Consider the following 18,816-nt stretch of genomic DNA (forward strand, 5'->3'; position numbering starts at 1 on the left):
TTTATATTATTTTTTTAAGTTTATTAAAATATTAAAATTAAACTAATAATATTCTTTCATGAATTTTTACATAAAAAGCTTCAGTTTTTAGGCAACTTTTACCACAAGAGCAAGTACGTACGAGGTATGACCCAATCGTTCATTTTATTTTATTCTGTGTCCAATCTCATTTTGACTGGTCGTTTATGTCATTTATAGTCAGATTTCCATTAAGGAAGGAAGCTAGGGCTTGTACGTAGGGCGGGTTGATACAAAAAAAATCTATAGAAGGACGAGGATTGTCTCCCTCCCCCCAATTACATTGGGCGAATTTTTTAAAAACTTGACATAAAATAGAAAAACAACATAAATACCCAGACCCACACAACTCTGATATGACTTTTCAATATTCAATAAGAGCTATCTAGTTTCAATATTAAATCAGCCATAGAAAATTGTTTATACATTCTTACAGTTTTAAATTTACAAGTTCACTATGGCGTATGAGTTACATTTTTTTTTTATTAAACAACTTTAGTTTATTGTTTTTGTTATGAAACCAATTTAATTTTGCTGACCATTTTCTGACTTTTCAAAAGTGTATGTGTTCATTTCAACACATGGGGTTTTTTCATCGCGGAGCCATCCTGAACATTGAAGAAATATGGGACTTCTGGTATTAATACTTAATGAACATAAAGGTTCAAACCCTCGTAAATTGGATTTGCATGCCAGATTTGTTCCGGATAAAACTACCACTGAGTCCATCGTTATGCAATTCTCATTTAAATTGCGATTACAAACGAATTGTGTTTTTTTTTCGGTACTTCCAACAAATCTACAATATGAATAGAATTTATGATAATCCTCAGTAGGTATTTGGAAATTTTGATTCTTCAAATCCCTTTTTTTCAAAAATTTTGATTGTTAGATTGTTTTTTTTTTTTTACATTTAAAGTATTTTCAGGTTAAAAGAAAGTACAAAAAACAAAAAAAATTGTTTCCCTTTTAATCATTAAAAAAATATTAGAAAACTTCATAACATTTGAACTACAAATCTCTAACATTATGCATGCAAATGAGAAGCAACTGAACGAAATGTACATAAATCTGTTTATGCTGTATGAAAATACAAATGCAATTAAACGACCATTTTCTGTACTTTATGAGGGACACTCCAAACTCAATTGAAAGATATTTAAAAAAAAAGAAAAACAGCAAAAGCACCGAACTGAGTTTAATTATTATTCCTGAGACTAATTACTGTTTATTTTTTTTTCGTTTTGTTATTGCTTTGTTGTTGTGAATTATTTTAATTGACCTCGGTGATATGTTTTTACTGCATGTTTGCGTGTGAAATTATCGATGTGACAAATGATTATATTATTCGCCAAACTATAAGGTCTACAACTTTACCGGATGTCACTGATTGTGGGTTATAAATATTTATTCTTTCCTTCGTGTATGATGTTTGTCGTTGGTGGTTGTTTTTTTATTTTCATAGGGTAAACTGCCTTTCTTTGGCGATGTAGAATATTATGATTTTTTTATCTACAAAAAATGTTTCGACTTAAACCTAATTGTAATTTTATTTTTCACATTAATAGTTTTATATTAACAAACATTGAGTTCTTACCCTATCCTAACAAAGTTTTTTTTTTTATGTATTGTACAATAATTGGTGAAGAACATGCCTTTTTGATGGACTTCAATCGTGAATAATTGTGTATGACATGCCTTGAAAACATCGTGTATTAACCTGTATAGTGACAATCGGAAAGGTTATTGCATTTATTATGCTTTTTTGTAATCTAAGATGCAATTGTTATAAAATAAGCTTGTTGTTTGCTTCTTTTTTTTTTACAAGAAACCTTGTAGAATTTTTTTTTATTAAGTTAAAATAGCAATGACTTCCAAAAATGATAAAAAATACAAATTTTGCACAACTTTGTATTTATCTTGTGTCTGTGTTTCCCATGGAAACGTTTTGTTCAGCAAAACTTTCGGTTAAGTCTTTGAATTGAATTTTATGGGTCTTCTAATATTCTTTCGGTTAACAATTTCGTATCTACTTCTTTGATCGTAGATGAGATTAAGTGCCAACTAAAAATAGAAGACAATATAGCTAGACTATCTTCAGGGTTAACAAACAAACACAAAACCTCTGTCTGTATGTTCCCCACAAGGTCGTTAAAATCATCGTCTCACTCACAAAACAAAACAGTACTGCAACAAATAGAGCAATTTGCTTAAGAAGAAGAAATTCGGTAGATAATTATGTTCATAAAATCTGCTTGTCTACATTGTGGCACCCATTCTTATCATCAGACATCTTTGAATCTTATTGAAAGAACCCTCATTCTTTTGTTTCTTAATTGCAATTAGTTTGCACCCCAACCTTTCTCATACTCTATTTTTTTGTAGAAATCTAAGAAATTTCTTATTCCTTTTGTTTAGTTTGTTTTTACCAACAATTTCCACCCCTAGAAGTTTCTCTTTGTACAGTGTTTCTCCAATCTCAAGTCCCCACGTAAGTTTATATCTCATCTACTTACCTTGGATTACATACTTAAATATAAAAGCGAACACACAAAATTTTCCCTATATTTTCTTTTTACAAGTGACCAAAATGACTTTCACTTTTCGGTCCTTTATAGAAATGGAATGAGAGTTCCTAAGTGAAGTTATTTAGGGGAAACATTGTTTAACATCAACTGTTTTACCCAAACGAAAAAAAAATAATAAAGAAAGAAGATAACATTTTTCCATGAAAAATGAAACACACACCTAGAATTCACATGAGATTACGAAGAAACAACCTTCATTTTCTGAATGAATTGAAATTGTGTGTAGGAACATATTACATTTGACACATTCGAAAAAAAAAAATGTTCACGAATCACTCTCCAATGTCAACCTTTGTCAAAAGTTGAAGCTTCACTCGACAAAAAAAATGTAAGGATATTCAAGCAGGACGCCATTTTTTGTTCGTACATATTTATTTTTAGAAACACATAGGTACAAAGAAAAAAAAATATATTTTCTAACTGAACAAATCAGGAAATTGGATTGGATGAATTTCTTTTGAAACAAAAACGAAAATAATTGAGTGACGAAGCATAAGAGCAACTCTTGATGTCACTCGGAAATGCGGGTTCAAAACTTTTGATTAAGTGTGTCTACAAAGTTGTTTAACTTTTGTTTTGTTTTTCTTTTTCACAAGAATGATATCTTTTTTTTTTTGAGTCCCTTTCCATCAACCAATCATTTTTTTCATCACACACAATTTGAGAAGTATTTATTTATGTTTTTTTTTTGTTAATTACACACATGTTTTGGGTGATGTGTATGTTTGAGTTAAGTGTTAATTATTTTGAGACACTTGAGACCGAGTATTGTTAAATTGGAAGAATTTAAAGGAATGAATTGAACAGACTCACGGAATTCCATTTTAAATAAAAACAACAACTGAATTTTAAATTCTATCTATTTTTTATTGTATTGATTCTTACTCTTTAAATGTTGAATTTTTAACAACTTTCAGTTAAACTTAATGTTTTCAATCAATAACTGCTTGATTGGCGCTTTTAAAATTTGGTCAAAGCGAGTTGCTTTAAATATTATCTCTCATGGGCACTGTGGCGTATACGTGTTTTTTTCGTCTTACTGGATAGGAAAATCAAATTAAATTTACCGATTGTTTTTTTTTTAATTCATTGAATCCTGAGATCAAAATTTTTACAGTTTGGAAATTTATGGTTATTATGGAATGCGTAAAAAGGGAGTGTGCAATTTTATCGACTTGTATAGATGTATAAGATCTGCAGTTTTAAATACACGAGTTAATTGCATAAAAAGTCTTTTGTTCATTGGATTTTTATTTACAATAGGTTTGAATCATACTGTCATTATATTCAATGTATGATTTTGTTATAAAAAAAAAGAATATTTGTATTAAGTCAGCTTTTAATTTGAGCTTTAGCAAGCTTGCTACTGTTAAATAGAGTTTTTGTTAAAAAAATTAAATACTTTAGAAATACATTAAATTTTATTAAATTTCGATTGAACGTTCATTCGCTCATTCGCTTTTATTTGCACGAGCTTTAATCAGCTGGTCAAATAAAATAAACACTTTGGGCCAGTTGTACAAATATTTAATCCGTGGTTTAGCAACTTTTATCTTCCAAACAATTATTCTGACCAATCAATTATTTTGTCAAAATCAGCTTTTAATTAATTGATTTTTCCTTTACCAATGAAAAACCCGATAACTTAGAAGTAAATTATAGAAGTTAATTTACATCAAATTTTCAAACAGTTAATTTGCTGAAGTACTACTCCTTTATTCTGCTCCCTGAATGTTTTGTAGATTTCGAAAAATTGTTGCGGCGCTACTTAATTTGGTTTCGTGTGCTGATATTAGCTTTTGTGTAAATTTTTGAACTTTTGCACAGTTTTATTCATTACAATTCATTATATATCAAAAAAAAAAAAAAAAACAAAACAAAACCGACTTCCATGGATCAAAACTTAGTTTTATGGTTCCTATAGCCACACTGCAAGCACCTGCAGGTAGGTTTTTTTTTTAATAATAGCTTTTTTCTTTTCCACTTATGCCTAATTTTGAAATTTCAACACTTTTATTACTGCCCTTTGACTTTTTTTTTTTTTTTCATTTAAAAAATACACTTTTTCTGAAAATGTACTTATAGCCCAGGGAAATTAGTAAATTAAATCGCATTTTTCGCGGGACAAAATTTTTTTCATGGAATGTGTTCGGGAGTTTGTCCTCATCATAAAAGTCAATTTGTTGGGTTGATTGGAGGTTGGGAACAGCCGCCATTTTGGAAAAGAGATTGGTATCGTTTTTATTGAATAGCTCCATTGTTATTCATTTTAACAAAAAATGACAAAGGTAAGGCTTATTAACAATAAAATTATCTAAAAAATGATATACAAAACAATTCCGTGAGTTGATTAAATAAAATTTTATGGTAGGTTAAAGTGCGTGTTTGTGTCGCAAGGTTGGGGCAAAATGACATTTTTTCATATATCTGACGAAATTTTGACTTTTTTGGGTAATTCTTCAAGAATGAATTATAGTACTTATAATTATCTATAAAATTACCCCTTATTTGTTATTGTAACCATCATATTGTAGAAGTAATCTAACTCCGAAATTCCCTATGTACTAGTCAAAAGTGATAAAAAGCTAGTTTTTTGCTATTAGGCCGAGCAAATTTTGGGAGTAGAGGTATAAAGAAAATAAAAGTACGCAGTTTTGTAGTCATGTTAGTCTTAGTATCGAATTCAAAGGTTTGACAGCTCTAATTTTGTGCTTTATAAGGTTTTCGGGGGGTTAAATAACGTAAGTTTTCCAGTTAGTGTGAATGAGCTAAATTTACACTATTTCAAATTATATATAAAAATTGGTGCTCTGTCATTTTTCCTAAATCTGGACACCTCAATCTTGGCGGTGCAGTTAGTAGAACTGAAGGTACAAGCTTTTTTTAATTATCATATTGGGGTTTTCAATTCAAATAAACAAACAAAAATTAAAAAACAAATACGCTAAAACATAATCGCTAAACGGCTTATATCTTGAGTTCTATTGGTCACATCCTCAAGGTTGGAGTGTTCAGATTTAGGAAAAATGACAGAGCATCAGTTTTTTATTTATAATTTGAAATGGTTAAAATTTAGACCATTCACATTAACTGGAAAACTTACGTTTTTTAACCACTCGAAAACAGTATAAAGCATAAAATTAGAGTTGTCAGACCTTTCAATTCGATATTAAGGCGCGTATGGCTGCACAACTGCGTACTTATATTTTGGCAATATCTCTACTCCCAAAATTTGCTCGGCCTAATACCAAAGAACTTGCTTTTTTCTCACTTTTGACTAGTACATAGGGAATTTCGGAGTTAGATTACTTCTACAATATGATGGTTAAAATAACAAATAAGTTGTCATTTCATAGATAATTATAAGTACTATAATTCATTCTTGAAGAATTAAACAAAAAAATCAAAAGTTCGTCAGATATATGAAAAAATGTCATTTTGCCCCAACCTTGCGACACAAACACGCACTTTAACCAACCATAAAATTTTATTTAATCAACTCACGGAATTGTTTTGTATATCATTTTTTAGATAATTTTATTGTTAATAAGCCTAACCTTTGTCATTTTTTGTTAAAATGAATAACAATAAAAACGATACCAATCTCTTTTCCAAAATGGCGGCTGTTCCCAACCTCCAATCAACCCAACAAATTGACTTTTATGATTAGGACAAACTCCCGAACACATTCCATGAAAAAAATTTTGTCCCACGAAAAATGCGATTTCATGCCCATATTTTGACTAATTTCCCTGAGCTATTATTTTTCTTCAAATTTTTATTTTTAATGAATTTATTTTCGAATTTCTAAAATACATTTTTAAAGGTTTGAAAATTATTTCGGAAATCCAAAAATATTACAATTTTATTCAAAGCAGCATAAAAAAATTCAGTTTACTTATATTTTAAATTTGACCTAAACGATTACAATAAAAGTGTATATATGTAACATTGATATAGCACATTCTTATAACAATCAGTTAATAAAAAATCGCTCCCACTTATTAAATTGTAGACCTTTTTTTAAAGAATTTAAATGATCCTGTTTCTCAGTTTAAGTTGTTAAATAAACCCCACGTATAGCTTTCCTTTTTCTTTTCATTCAAAATGTTTCCTTCTTTTTAATGAAAGGAAATATAATCTTCTAAGTTAACGAAACGAATTGTTTTACAGTTCGTTGATTTCTATTCCTAATTTTCTGCACAAATTTGTAAAAGAAAAAAAAAAAACAAGGAAGAAAATACAGTTTATTATAATTTTCCATTTAAAATTTCATTAAAACCATTAAAACACGCAATCGTCCTGATTACTACTGAGTGAATTTAAATTTATTCATTACTCGTCATTTATGCATTTGAAATAGAAAAAAAGAAAAAAAAAAAAAAAAATAGGAAAATAAAAAGAATGACAAAAACTTTTCTAACACAGACATTTTATTTTCATTTTTGTATTTGTCGCATTCAGTATTCAGGATGCCATAGTTAAGCTTGTCAAGATGCCATCGTAGACCTTTCACTGTAACAAAAAAAAAAAAAAAATAGAAATATCTCCATTTTTGTGCGCCTTTTCCTTCCGTTTGATATATTTGTATGGGTATTTTATTATATAGATACACACTCTGTGTCAATTGATAGATGCCATGTTACAATACAAACATCATCCTTATTTGAAAGACTTAAATAAGAAATCATCTCCAGTTCGTCAAAAATTTGTAAGAAATAAATTTTTAACTGAATGCAGGTCGATTCTTAAAACTCAAATCTGACTTAAGTGTAGCTAAAGCTTAGTAATGTTGGTTAATAAAAAATAAATTAAAACATTTCAAAAAGCAAAATAAATATTATAAACTACTTTTTATTAGTGTAGCGGCTTAGCATTAAAAAAGAGCTTCATCGTGCACTTTGTGATAAAAGCATGAAATTTATATCATTGGTACTACTCAATATAAGAGTTATTTTGAGATATTTGGGCCACCTTGTATTCCATCCAGGAGGGTAGATACAAGAGCTTTTCTGTGTTGCACCCGCATTGTTGCATATCATAGTATAGCTAATGAAACCTTTTTATCAATATAATACATGATTTCGAGGTAATTTTTAACGCCCGATCGAATAAAACCAATACCAATGTGCCTGGACCGTCATGATAAAAGTTATTGCACTCTTTATAAATAGTCATTTAGTTAAAGAACAAGAGCCAAAATATTACCAAGTACTCCTTGAAAATAAGTGGTAGGCTGATGAAATTTTGTTTGCACGTTAACTATACCATAGAAACAAATAATAAAATATGCTCATCAAAATATTTCGGGTTAAAGGGTGTTTTTTTTAGTGAGAAAGAACACTTTCGAAATGGTACCATTGCACCACATGGAATTATTTTGCATTTTTTTGAACCGCATATATATTCTATACATCGTATGAGAATCAAAGATAATCAAAAAATGAATTACATTTACCATGGAATATTGAATTTTCATGCAAAACCTAAATTGCTTGCTTTTATTTTGTATTAAATTTTCATACAAATCAATGTTTTGAAGGAGTGAGGTGCAAAAGTAAAAGTATGAAAAATAATTGTGCAGTTTGTGATAAAAGTATCAAATTAATAGTAAAATATGTAACCCTCATTTTAAGATATTGGGCCACTTAATATTTCACCTATGATTATGTTTATAACGATGCACAGAAAGTAATTTAAATGCAATTTTTGGCATTATTAGATGGCTCATGTATATCCTCTTATATTGAGTAGTACCAATTATATAAATTTCATGCTTTTATCACAAAGTGCACGGTTTTGTTGCCGCTCCACTATATCAAAGGAGTCCTGAATATTTTTTTAAATTTTCAATTTAATCTAAAAATATTTTTTGCCAACTGACCCTAATCAATTGACATTGAATGTATATATCCTCTTTTCATGGATATCGATTTTCTTTTGAAATTTGCAATACCATTTTGAAGTTACGAAGTGCCCATTTCTTTGTCATTCACTTTCATCTCTTTTGAAACGAGAAATCCATGAGAAAAACAAAAAAAAAGCAAGAAAAAGTTTTTCCTGTCTGATAAATTTATGTTTTTTTTTTTGTTCTCCTTTTATTTGCTCCTTTATACTTTGCTTTTACTCTGTCTAAAGTCTGCTGAACTTCAATATGTTCATAAATAAAACCAATATCCATCGATATATAAAAGTATAAACAGAAAAAAAGCATTAAAATCACGGGTAATAATTCTGGCGGAGAGTTTATCCGACATCATGCAGTCCTTTTTGATTTTTTTATTCCTTTTTTTTTTGTTTTGCTAATCTAAATTTTAAGATCATTGGTTTTTGAGGGGGTTGAGTTATTTACAGGAAATAAACATTAAAATACTTTTAGAATAAACTTTTTTTTTTATTTATATTTTATACCACAAATAATGATATCCCAAGTTGGGATAAATATTGTATGTAAATCGATAACAATTTATTTTTATATTTGTTTGTTTTTTTCTTTTCTTTCAGGCTTTTCCTTGCATATCTTGCTAACCTAAATCGGTAAGAATTGAAACTTAAATTATTTGACTTTTTATTTAAAATTTTCTAAGATAAAAATACATCTTTTGTTTTTTATTTGTTTGTTATATTTTTTTTGTATTTGCCAAACAGGTAGGTAATAGAGGGCTCCTTTTTGATTGGTAAACAAAGTTTAGGATGTTTAAGACGTCGATTATTCTTAGCAGGGTTTAAATACTCGTAAGAGGGTGGTTAGATTTTTTTTTCTACAAACAAAGAAATAAAAATGTCGAAAGATTCTATTTAAATAAAAACGAAACATTTCAAAAAAAATAAAATAGTTCAAAAATGATTTTTTTTAATTATTTAGATAAAAGAATATTTCACAATAGAATCAAAAGTTTTTAAATACAGAGGAAATTCATGAAATGAAAAATTATTAAAACTATTGTACACAAAATTAATCAGAGAGAATAAGAGTATTAGTAGAATTTTGTTTGTGTTTTAAATTGTTGTCTAAAAATTATTTCAAGATTTTTTTATTTTGCATTCATTTAATACGTTATTTTGTATTGAAACATTTTTCAGAAACAGTGAATATTATTTTCAGATGCTTTGAAATATCTTGTAAATTCTAGGAAATTCTACCGGAGATAGCTTTTATATTAATTCTGTGTATCGCATTTTGTTTCTTTGAATTTATTAATGATTGTAAATGATATTGAAGTACCGTATTCATTCTGTTCATTAAAAATTTAATTCACTCAAAGAGTAGATTTGATTTTCAGTAAAATTTGTTCCTGAAATTCTTATGAAATGAAAAAAGATGATACAGAAAATGGTTTTAGATTTTATATTTTTTACCATTTTTTTTTTGATTAATTAAACAAAAGACAGGCACACTTAGGCTGAATCCGAATCCGGTTGGTCCTATTAGATCCTGATTTTAAGTTAAGTGAAAAAAAAAAAAAAAAAAAAAATCCAACAACTTTGTTCTTTTTTATGTTATTTTGCACTTTGCTCAAAACCAAAGCCAACAAGATTCACTTCTTCAAATTTCAAATCATTAAAAAGTGGGAAGTTATTTGGACTTTTTATACAAAAATGTAATGACCAATGAGTATACTGTTCTCTGTATTTGTACATGTTTTATTTGTTGTTGTTTTCCGTGCAAAATTTTACTGAGCTTAGGACTGAGTTACCAATAAAACACGGCTTATATTGCAACCATTACGGAGTATTGTTGATGATTTTATCTGGTTTAACATACATATGTATACTTATTTGAGTAGGTACGGATAATGAACTAAGTAAATATTTTTTTATGTACTAGCTGCATATTTTAAAGTACTGAGTTATTTGAGTACCTGAAAATCTGTGCTTAGTACATTAAAAACTCTACTGTTCATATGAAATTGTGTTCGAAGTTCAGTACAAAGTTTTGTACTCATTACTCAATGCATAATGCTAAACTCAGTGAATGAAACTGTACTGAATACATTCCTCTTTTTCTTCATGTATGCATCGTTATATTAATAACACGGTCGACCATAAAAGTTACATGTTTCGTAATTTTTTTCATTTTATCCTTAATTTTCAAGAACCATTATTCTTATTTATTTTTTAATATCTCCTTTTTACCGCATAATTGCCCATATAACGTTTTTGAGGTATTGCAATATTCTTAAAAACGGCTCTAACGATTTCGATTAAATTTAGCGTATGTGAATATAACCATATTGGCGTTGCTGTTTTTTTGAAATATTTAAATATTTTCCAGTTAACCTCGTTTAATCAATCAATTTCCAATTTTCAAAATTTACAAACTGATTTTTTTTATCATTTTTATGAATAAAATGTATTCAAACTTAAAACAAAAACAAGATATAATTTTTGTTAATCTCAATTTTGATTATTTTTCTTCTGATAACATAACAAAGGCTTTTATGTATTTTGAATGTTTATCTTAGGTATAGATACATACTTTGAGCACCAAGAGTAAGTTCGTGCATCTTATTTTTTCTGTCCTAAGAGTTCACATTGTGTTCTTACAAAATTGGCAATGGGTCAAAGTTCTGTCTTTTAAAACTGAGTTGAGATGCAATTTCTTGAGAAATACTTAAAAATATGAAGACCCTTTGAACAAAAAGTGGTACAATTACCAGCAACTCAATCATTGCAAGTGTTATTTGCAATTTGAAATCATTAAAGCATTATTAAGTACTTTAGCTACCCAAAAATATTCTCTATTTGCCTTTTTTAAGTTTTGAATAAACGGTCACAATACACCTATATTTTCTCTTCCTAATTATTATTAATATCAAATATGAAGGGTTGGTATATTTTTCCAAGAATAAAAAAATATTAATAGGCAGGTATGTAGGTACTATCAGAAATTATATTAAAACCACGTGTTAGACGCACCCCATTAACATTGAGGTACCTAACGAAAATTCCCCAACCGAAACGCACACATATCGTTAAACATTTTTTTGGCAAAATGTCCTTTGAGATCCAACTTTAGCCATGCTTCTTACTCACCCGCATGACTTGGCTAATTACATTAATGAAATTACATAGACGGCGCCTCCATCAGTAGGTAAAGGTAAACAACCCTATAGTCATAATGATGAATTAATTTTTATCATCCGCTTTCGTCTGGTGCGCCTGCTGTACAATGTTGCTAGAGGTGCAAAAAAATTAATCAGTCCATCCCCTATTTAATGTAAACAAACTCATTCATTTACACACACACACTTATACTACACAATATAGAAATTCCCCCCATAGACCAAAGATAGAATTAAAAATAAAAAATAAAATATAAAAATAGGGTTGGAATTAATTGGGGCATATGATGATGCTGAATCGCGTGTTTTGCTTTACACGTCAATTTTTCTATATCATCTCTCTATACATTACAATATATATAGAAAGCTCTTGGACGATACTCATTAAAGTCAATATAAAATATAAGCAAACCCATATTTTCCAAAAACCCCCATCAAAACAGGCCGCCCGACGACGACGCCTTCACCACCTCAGGCATCATAAAACCGGGTTCCTTCGTGGTGTTCCTTTACCGCAAGAAAATAAAATATGGGACAAATGATTTATTTATAGACTCTCGAGTTGGTGAATAAATTTTTTGTTGTTGCTTTTTCTGTACAGCTTTGGGGAGGTAAAGCAAAAAGACAGATACTCGTCATTTTGGGGTCACCACAGAGGAGCAAAGCTTTAATCATCCTGTGCGAAAAGCGTAGTAAATTATAGAATAGCATTGCAGGAGTTGTTGTGTTATTTTTGGTCTGTTATAGTTGCCAAGGCTGTTTAAATGTATTTCTTTTTATTTTTTGTAAAATACTCGAAACAGTCAATATTTTGAAACAACAAAATTTAGACAAAAACTTATGTAGTTCTTGGCAAACCGTTTCGCATACTTTGTTATACTTTGTTACTTTGATACTGTGGTACTTTGATACTTTAATATGTAGGTACTTTGATAATTTGATTTTTTGATATTTTGATATTTTAATATTTTAATGATTTAATATTTTGATATTATGATACTTCAATACCTTAACATTTTAGTAAGACTTTTTCTAACAAATTAATAAATGCACGAAAGTGAATTTTTTCTTCATTCAATTTCCTTCCTTCACTTCAATGTATTTTTTAGTTTTAAAAATCCGCCCACCTGGCAACCATAAACTCATACTTTGCCAAAAATTCTATCTGAGCTCTTTAAATTACTGCGGGGAATATATTATTTTCCTAAAAGAGGATTACATTCCTTCTTCATGTTGGTTCGCTAATTTAACGGGCGCTTCTTTGTACAAATATTTGTTTTTTGGTTAAATAAAGGTGTGAGGAGGATGGGGTGAAAAAGGGGGAGAAAACCGAGTCTGGATTATGATGAATGATGCCAAACTGCTCAAGGCGATGACGCGTTATTAGATTTCTCCACATTGGTAAGCTTGCATCAAAATTTTGAAATAATTCCATACGTTATGTTGAACATAACATACGTTAGACATAATATTCTGCAGTGGTTTTTAGAACCCCATCATTCCCTGAATGAAATATGTATAATATCACCTCTTCCTCTCATGTTTATCTACTTTAGAATTGCTTTTTTTTTTCAGCAAAACTCAATGAAAATTCATGACTTTTGACGTTGACAATTTAAGCTGAGAGCTTGAGTACTTTTTCGCATCATCAGAAAACAACGAGAGGGTTCTTTTCACAATTTTGATATACGAAGGGTGACATTCATCATCTCTGTGCGAATGTGCTTTTAAAACCTTTGTATATTGCCGAGTTTAATGTTTTGACACATCTCCTCTGATGATTATGATCCCAATCTGAGGTCGTTTTATAACATTTAGAAATTATATAGATGTACTACGTATTTTTTTACTCATCTAATTTGAAACGATTCTATCATTTTTATCCATTAGTCGATGTTGATGTAGGTTTATATGCATGTTCCGGGGGAGTCTTATATTGCGGCGGAAGCATTAACACCGCCATTTATCCGTTTTGTCGTTCTCGGCATCAAGGTGCTGTTGCTATTGCTGCTGCTTGGCTTAAGAATCATTTCCTGTGTGTGTTTGTATAGGCGTCATCGTTGGTGGTGACGATATGATGGGGGTGAAAACTAATTTTCTACAAATCGTTGACAGGGTGAAAACCAATTTTTAGATTAAGTCTTTTATTAGATTGGTCTTTCGTCTATACCTTCATTTATATGTTTTTTTTGTAGGCAAAGATAGGCCCAACAACGCCAATATTAAATTTCGTGTTTTAATTTTTTTTTTTTTTTTGGCCTCGCAAAAAGTTGATATATTTAGACACAAGGCTTCGAATTTGTGATAAAGTAGCTTAAGAGACAGATAATATTAGTTTTTGTCGTTAATACCTCAAATCTTACATATAGATTAAATCATGCCTATGAAAATATCCGAACATGTACAATTCAATTGGTTAAATGATAGTAACGCAATTAACTTAAAATTATCCTCAATATTAAAATAAGAAAGAATTTCCACTTCAGAAAACTTTGTTATCATTTTGTTAAATTATAATTCAAGAATTTTCTTCAGCTGTAAAACGCGTGACACCATAGTGCGAAAAAAATCACTCTTTTTTATTGAAAAATTATGATTTTAGATTCTAAAGCTATTTCCTTTTTTTGAAAGTTGAATACTATTTTTTTTTTTTTTTTCTTAAAAGTAATTTTGTAGAAAATTAAATACAAATTTTGAATCCATCTTTGAATTTTCTGTACAGTAATGTGTTGCTGAGGTATTGACAGTAAAAAGAAACCGAAAGATTGTTTTTTGGTTTGATGACTGATATTGCAGTCATTAATAAGAAAATAGGTCCCAATTTTTTGAACGAAAATAAAAACAATGTTTTTTGAAAATGTTGGTTTCGATAAAAAAAAAAAAAACAAAAAAAAGAAGAACAAATTGGCAGCCACTGGAGTCTGATTTTACAACTTTATGATTGGTTATTAGGCAGTTATATCGCTGTTGAAAATTACAAACTGCAATTAAAGCATAAGTTTGGTAACAATATTTAAATTTTCAAAATTGTTTCTCCTTTGATTAAAAAATGTTTTTAAGTAAGTCTTAGGATCATTGATTCAACGTTGATCAGCGTGCTAATGCTGAAGTATTCCGTTGTCAGGGATAATCTTTGAGCAATGTTTTCGATTAACCTTTTTTGAAGTGTTTTGTTTTTGGGTGCGGGAGACGACACAATCCTGAAATTCGGATATAAGACAGCCCAGAATCTCGAAAATCAGAAATCGCTAAACAAATAATTCTGAAAACCCAAAATCCGTTAAACCCAAAAAGACGAAAACCCTAAAAATAAAACAGAAAAACTAGTTAGAAAAAATCATTATTTCCGTAGACGGTTGCGCAAAATTTTCATTTTATATAAATTTTTGGGATTTCGGGATTCTGGGTTTTCGTAGTTTTGGGTTTTATGGATTTTCGATTTTCGGGAATATGAACTTTCGGGATTCTAGATTTTCGGAAATCTGGGTTTTCGTGATTTTGGATTTTCGGTATTTCATTTTTCAGTATTTTGAACAAACCCTGATTTGAATACCAAGAATTCATGCTGATATTACCTATACTTTTTTGCAAATCAATTTTTAATGTTGGATTACAAAAATTATTTTTGGACAAATTCTATGCAAATGAAAAATATTGTCTAGAAAGTTAATCGACGTTGTTAAAACGCTTATTTTCAATTGTATTTATTCATAAGTTTAGACGCTCTAATCCTTCAAAACTTTATATTTTTAATTTCGCAATTAAAAAAAAGGAAAAACCTAATAAATAGGTATCCATAAAAAAAGCTTTTTCATTTTCCCCGCAGGTAATAGCAAACGGTTATTTCAATTTCCTTGAAAATGATTCTGTGAAAAATAAAAATCTTGACCTCAATAACTCAAATCTCATCACACATACGATCTGCTTCTACCCATCCAAAAACACAGTATCACTTTTGCACTGGGATGTCACATTGAGTGGAAGAAGAACAATGCAATGCTACTTCGAAGTGTGCTCATCAAAATATATTTATGTCCTATTTGTCTGAAGAGAGAGAGGACACACATATCCTTATTTTTTTTTTTTTTTTCGTATGTGGCATAAATTTTCTGATGCCGTCAGTCGTTGTCGTATTCATCGCCGCCGCTGACATGGTTGTCCCTGGAAATCCGACAAATGGAATATATTGCTGCAAAACGAGTTGCTGTCAACTCTGAGTCATCCTTCGCATCAGAGATTCCTTCACAATTACTGTTGTCCTACTAAATTGCTATTTGATGTGTATTGTCGTCATCCACTTTAAATATAACATTTTTTTTCTCGTATTTTATTATGTTTGTTTTTTTTTATTGATTTTAAAAAATGTGTCCACTGGCGACTTTATGTTTCCATGACATAAGGTTTTTCGAAGACGGATTTGAGGCATCATTTTCTATGTCTTTATCCGAGAACTCTCAACCCCATTTTTTTTCCTGAACGCCCTTGATTTGCAAAATGCGCCTTAGTGCTCTATAAAAGCAAATCCAACCGGTAAAGATTTTTCATATGTTTTGTCATCTTGTCTTTCGAGTGTGTTTTCTCACATACTCCATCAAATTCAAGCACTTATCGAATTTGTGATTCTGTCTGCCTGTCTGTCTCTCCGCATGCTGGAAAAATGTAGTTTTTTATCCATGCTTTTAATAAAAAAGATAATGGACGAAGTTCGATGTACTCTATCATAATAAAACTTCAAAGGAAAAAGAATAAAAATCCACTTTGAAACACCGAAATAAAGTTTGTGCTCTTTTTTTTTCTTAAGATGCTTTATAGCAATGAAACTGTTATAAATGTGGGTTGTGCTTGCCCTAAACCATTTTTTAACACACAGACAAAATAAAGAAAAAAAAAAAGATAATTCAGTGATAATGACGGAAGAGTCTTCCTTTCTAAGTAGTATCTTCCCTTTGTCTTTTTTTTGTTTTTTTTTTTTTAATTCTGTAAACATTTTTAAATTGCGGAAGTAAATTAGTGTTTTTTTGTTCTCGATTGAACTCAATTGCTTAATTCATAATTTTCTTAGATAAACTTCTGTGTGTGACCCAATTTCGATGAAATAATAATAAGTTCATCAATAGGGGGAAGACTAAAAATATTGTTCTTACTATTTTGAGTCGTGATAATGGAGTTTTTTTTATTTTAGGCTTGAATTATTAAAGTGGGCTGTTTTTTTTTTTTTTATGTTACAGCTGTTAATATTTTAAATGTGACCGCCCATGGTTCATTTAATATTCATTTTACATGTGTATTTTTTTTTTTTTGAAGAACTAAAGTTCATTAGCCTATTTTTTTTACGGATTGTGCGGGTAAAAATATACCTATAAACCATAATGGTTTTAAAGATTTATAAAGAAGAGTTTTTAGAGTTATTTTATGAGTTTGTTTACTTCTTATTACACAATATTCACATTGAGGTAAGATGTAAATAAAAATGAGTTTGTAAATCTGTTTTATGTAATAATAATCATAAAAAAGAAGAAGCTAAAGATAAAAGTCAGAAAGAGTCTATTATCTTTTTGTAAAGCTTGGAAACATTTTTTATTTCGTGTTTTTTTTTTTTAAGGAATACTTAGGATTTAGAATTTGTGAAAAAGTAGGGTAAAATGATTAAAACTACATATTATTAAACCCTAATATATGAGTCCACTCTATCAGGATGAACTGGTTGTGAATTTCAACCAGTGCCTGAGACACTTCTTTTGCACGACTGTTTTTTATATTTATTTGTTTTTTTTTTTTTTTTTTTTAAGTTTGTATGTCATTTTTAAAAAATACTCTTTACTACTACTTGTAAATTTCGAATTCATCAACTTGTTATCAAAAAATGGATTTTTCAAAAAAAAAAAAAAAATAAAAATGTGTGTTTTTGAACATTTTGACAAGTACCGTTAATAAAGCTTCAAAAAATATTTTTTTTATTGGTTCTACACAATTATACTTAGAAGTAATGACTCTGTAGATACCTTCTCTGCAGTTCATTATATCAGCATTATACAATGTTTTAAAATACACGCAATGGCCATCTATTAATTTTCTTTCATTATGCGCTCTAAAAAAAAATTATCATTTCAATCAACTGACACACTTTTTTAAATAATTTCCGTTCAAGCAAACCTTAAATACATATTTAAAGCTTATTAATATTTCCCTAAAGCATTATAACTTTTGTCGTAACATAAATTAAACAATGAATTCAATTACAATTGTTTGCTATAAATTTTGACGGCAAATATCCTGCCTTTTCCAATAAAACTGTTTAATAAATTTCTTTGTCGTCGAACATAACAAAGTCGTTTATTGGTTATCTTGTATTGCCACGAGTATATACAAATACATATCTATCTATACCCACAGGATACTTTCTTCCTGATGTTGTCCAGATAAATATTCATTTAACTTGTTTACTAAGAAATTTCTTTAATATAAAACAAGATAAGTCTATATCGATTGACTTGAATTGGGCATTGATAACAAATGGAATATGCCAAAATATTTTCTAGTCTCTTGGAAACAAATAATTTCGGGATTTAACGTTTAAATTTGTTTTTCTTGTTAAAATGATTTTCAGAAATTTCTATGGAAACAAGGATTCTATATAAGCCATTAAAAAAATTTCTCATTGAAAATTACATTAAAAATTGTTATTGGTTTCATCTTTAAAAAATAAAAATAAATGTATTCCTCAATTTGAATGAGACAACATCTTACTATTAATTTGAAACATCCTGTTTAAATTAAACTTTAAAAGAAGCTCCTACAAACACTATAGAAGTACATTAAATAATTCTGAATTCGAAGACAAAATGATTTTGAAATTTATTCACGTTTAGTTAATCTAAATCGACAAGAATGTCAATTTAATGTATTAGCTACAATTTAATCCAGTTTATTATGCAGAAGTGCTAATTGCTAAGCATAACTAAGCACATGGTGTTTTTGCATTTCAAGACATCATCGTTCTCAACTCCACCATTACCATTCACCACCACCACCAACTACCATCACTTGATGGTTAGATTGTGGTCGCTATAATAGAACCCAAGAGTGCCATATTGCTTAAATGGTCTTAAGAACATTTAATATAGGCACAAGTATGTACATTGTAC

General features: G+C 29.2%; 1 protein-coding gene across 3 annotated transcripts in view; it reads left to right on the top strand.

Annotated features, from left to right (window-relative positions):
• Positions 1–18,816, top strand: part of LOC129912442 (tyrosine-protein kinase Src64B) — a 121,624-nt gene that overhangs the window by 73,436 nt on the left and 29,372 nt on the right. For 2 of the 3 annotated variants that reach the window (XM_055990667.1, XM_055990666.1), the window contains one exon: positions 9,111–9,143. The exons of the other annotated variant lie outside the window; for it this stretch is intronic. The gene's annotated coding sequence lies outside the window, so the exon portion shown is untranslated. The remainder of the gene's footprint in view (positions 1–9,110; positions 9,144–18,816) is intronic. 3 annotated transcript variants of the gene reach the window in all.

This window comes from Episyrphus balteatus, chromosome 2 (assembly GCF_945859705.1).
Source record: "Episyrphus balteatus chromosome 2, idEpiBalt1.1, whole genome shotgun sequence".
NCBI lineage: Eukaryota > Metazoa > Arthropoda > Insecta > Diptera > Syrphidae > Episyrphus > Episyrphus balteatus.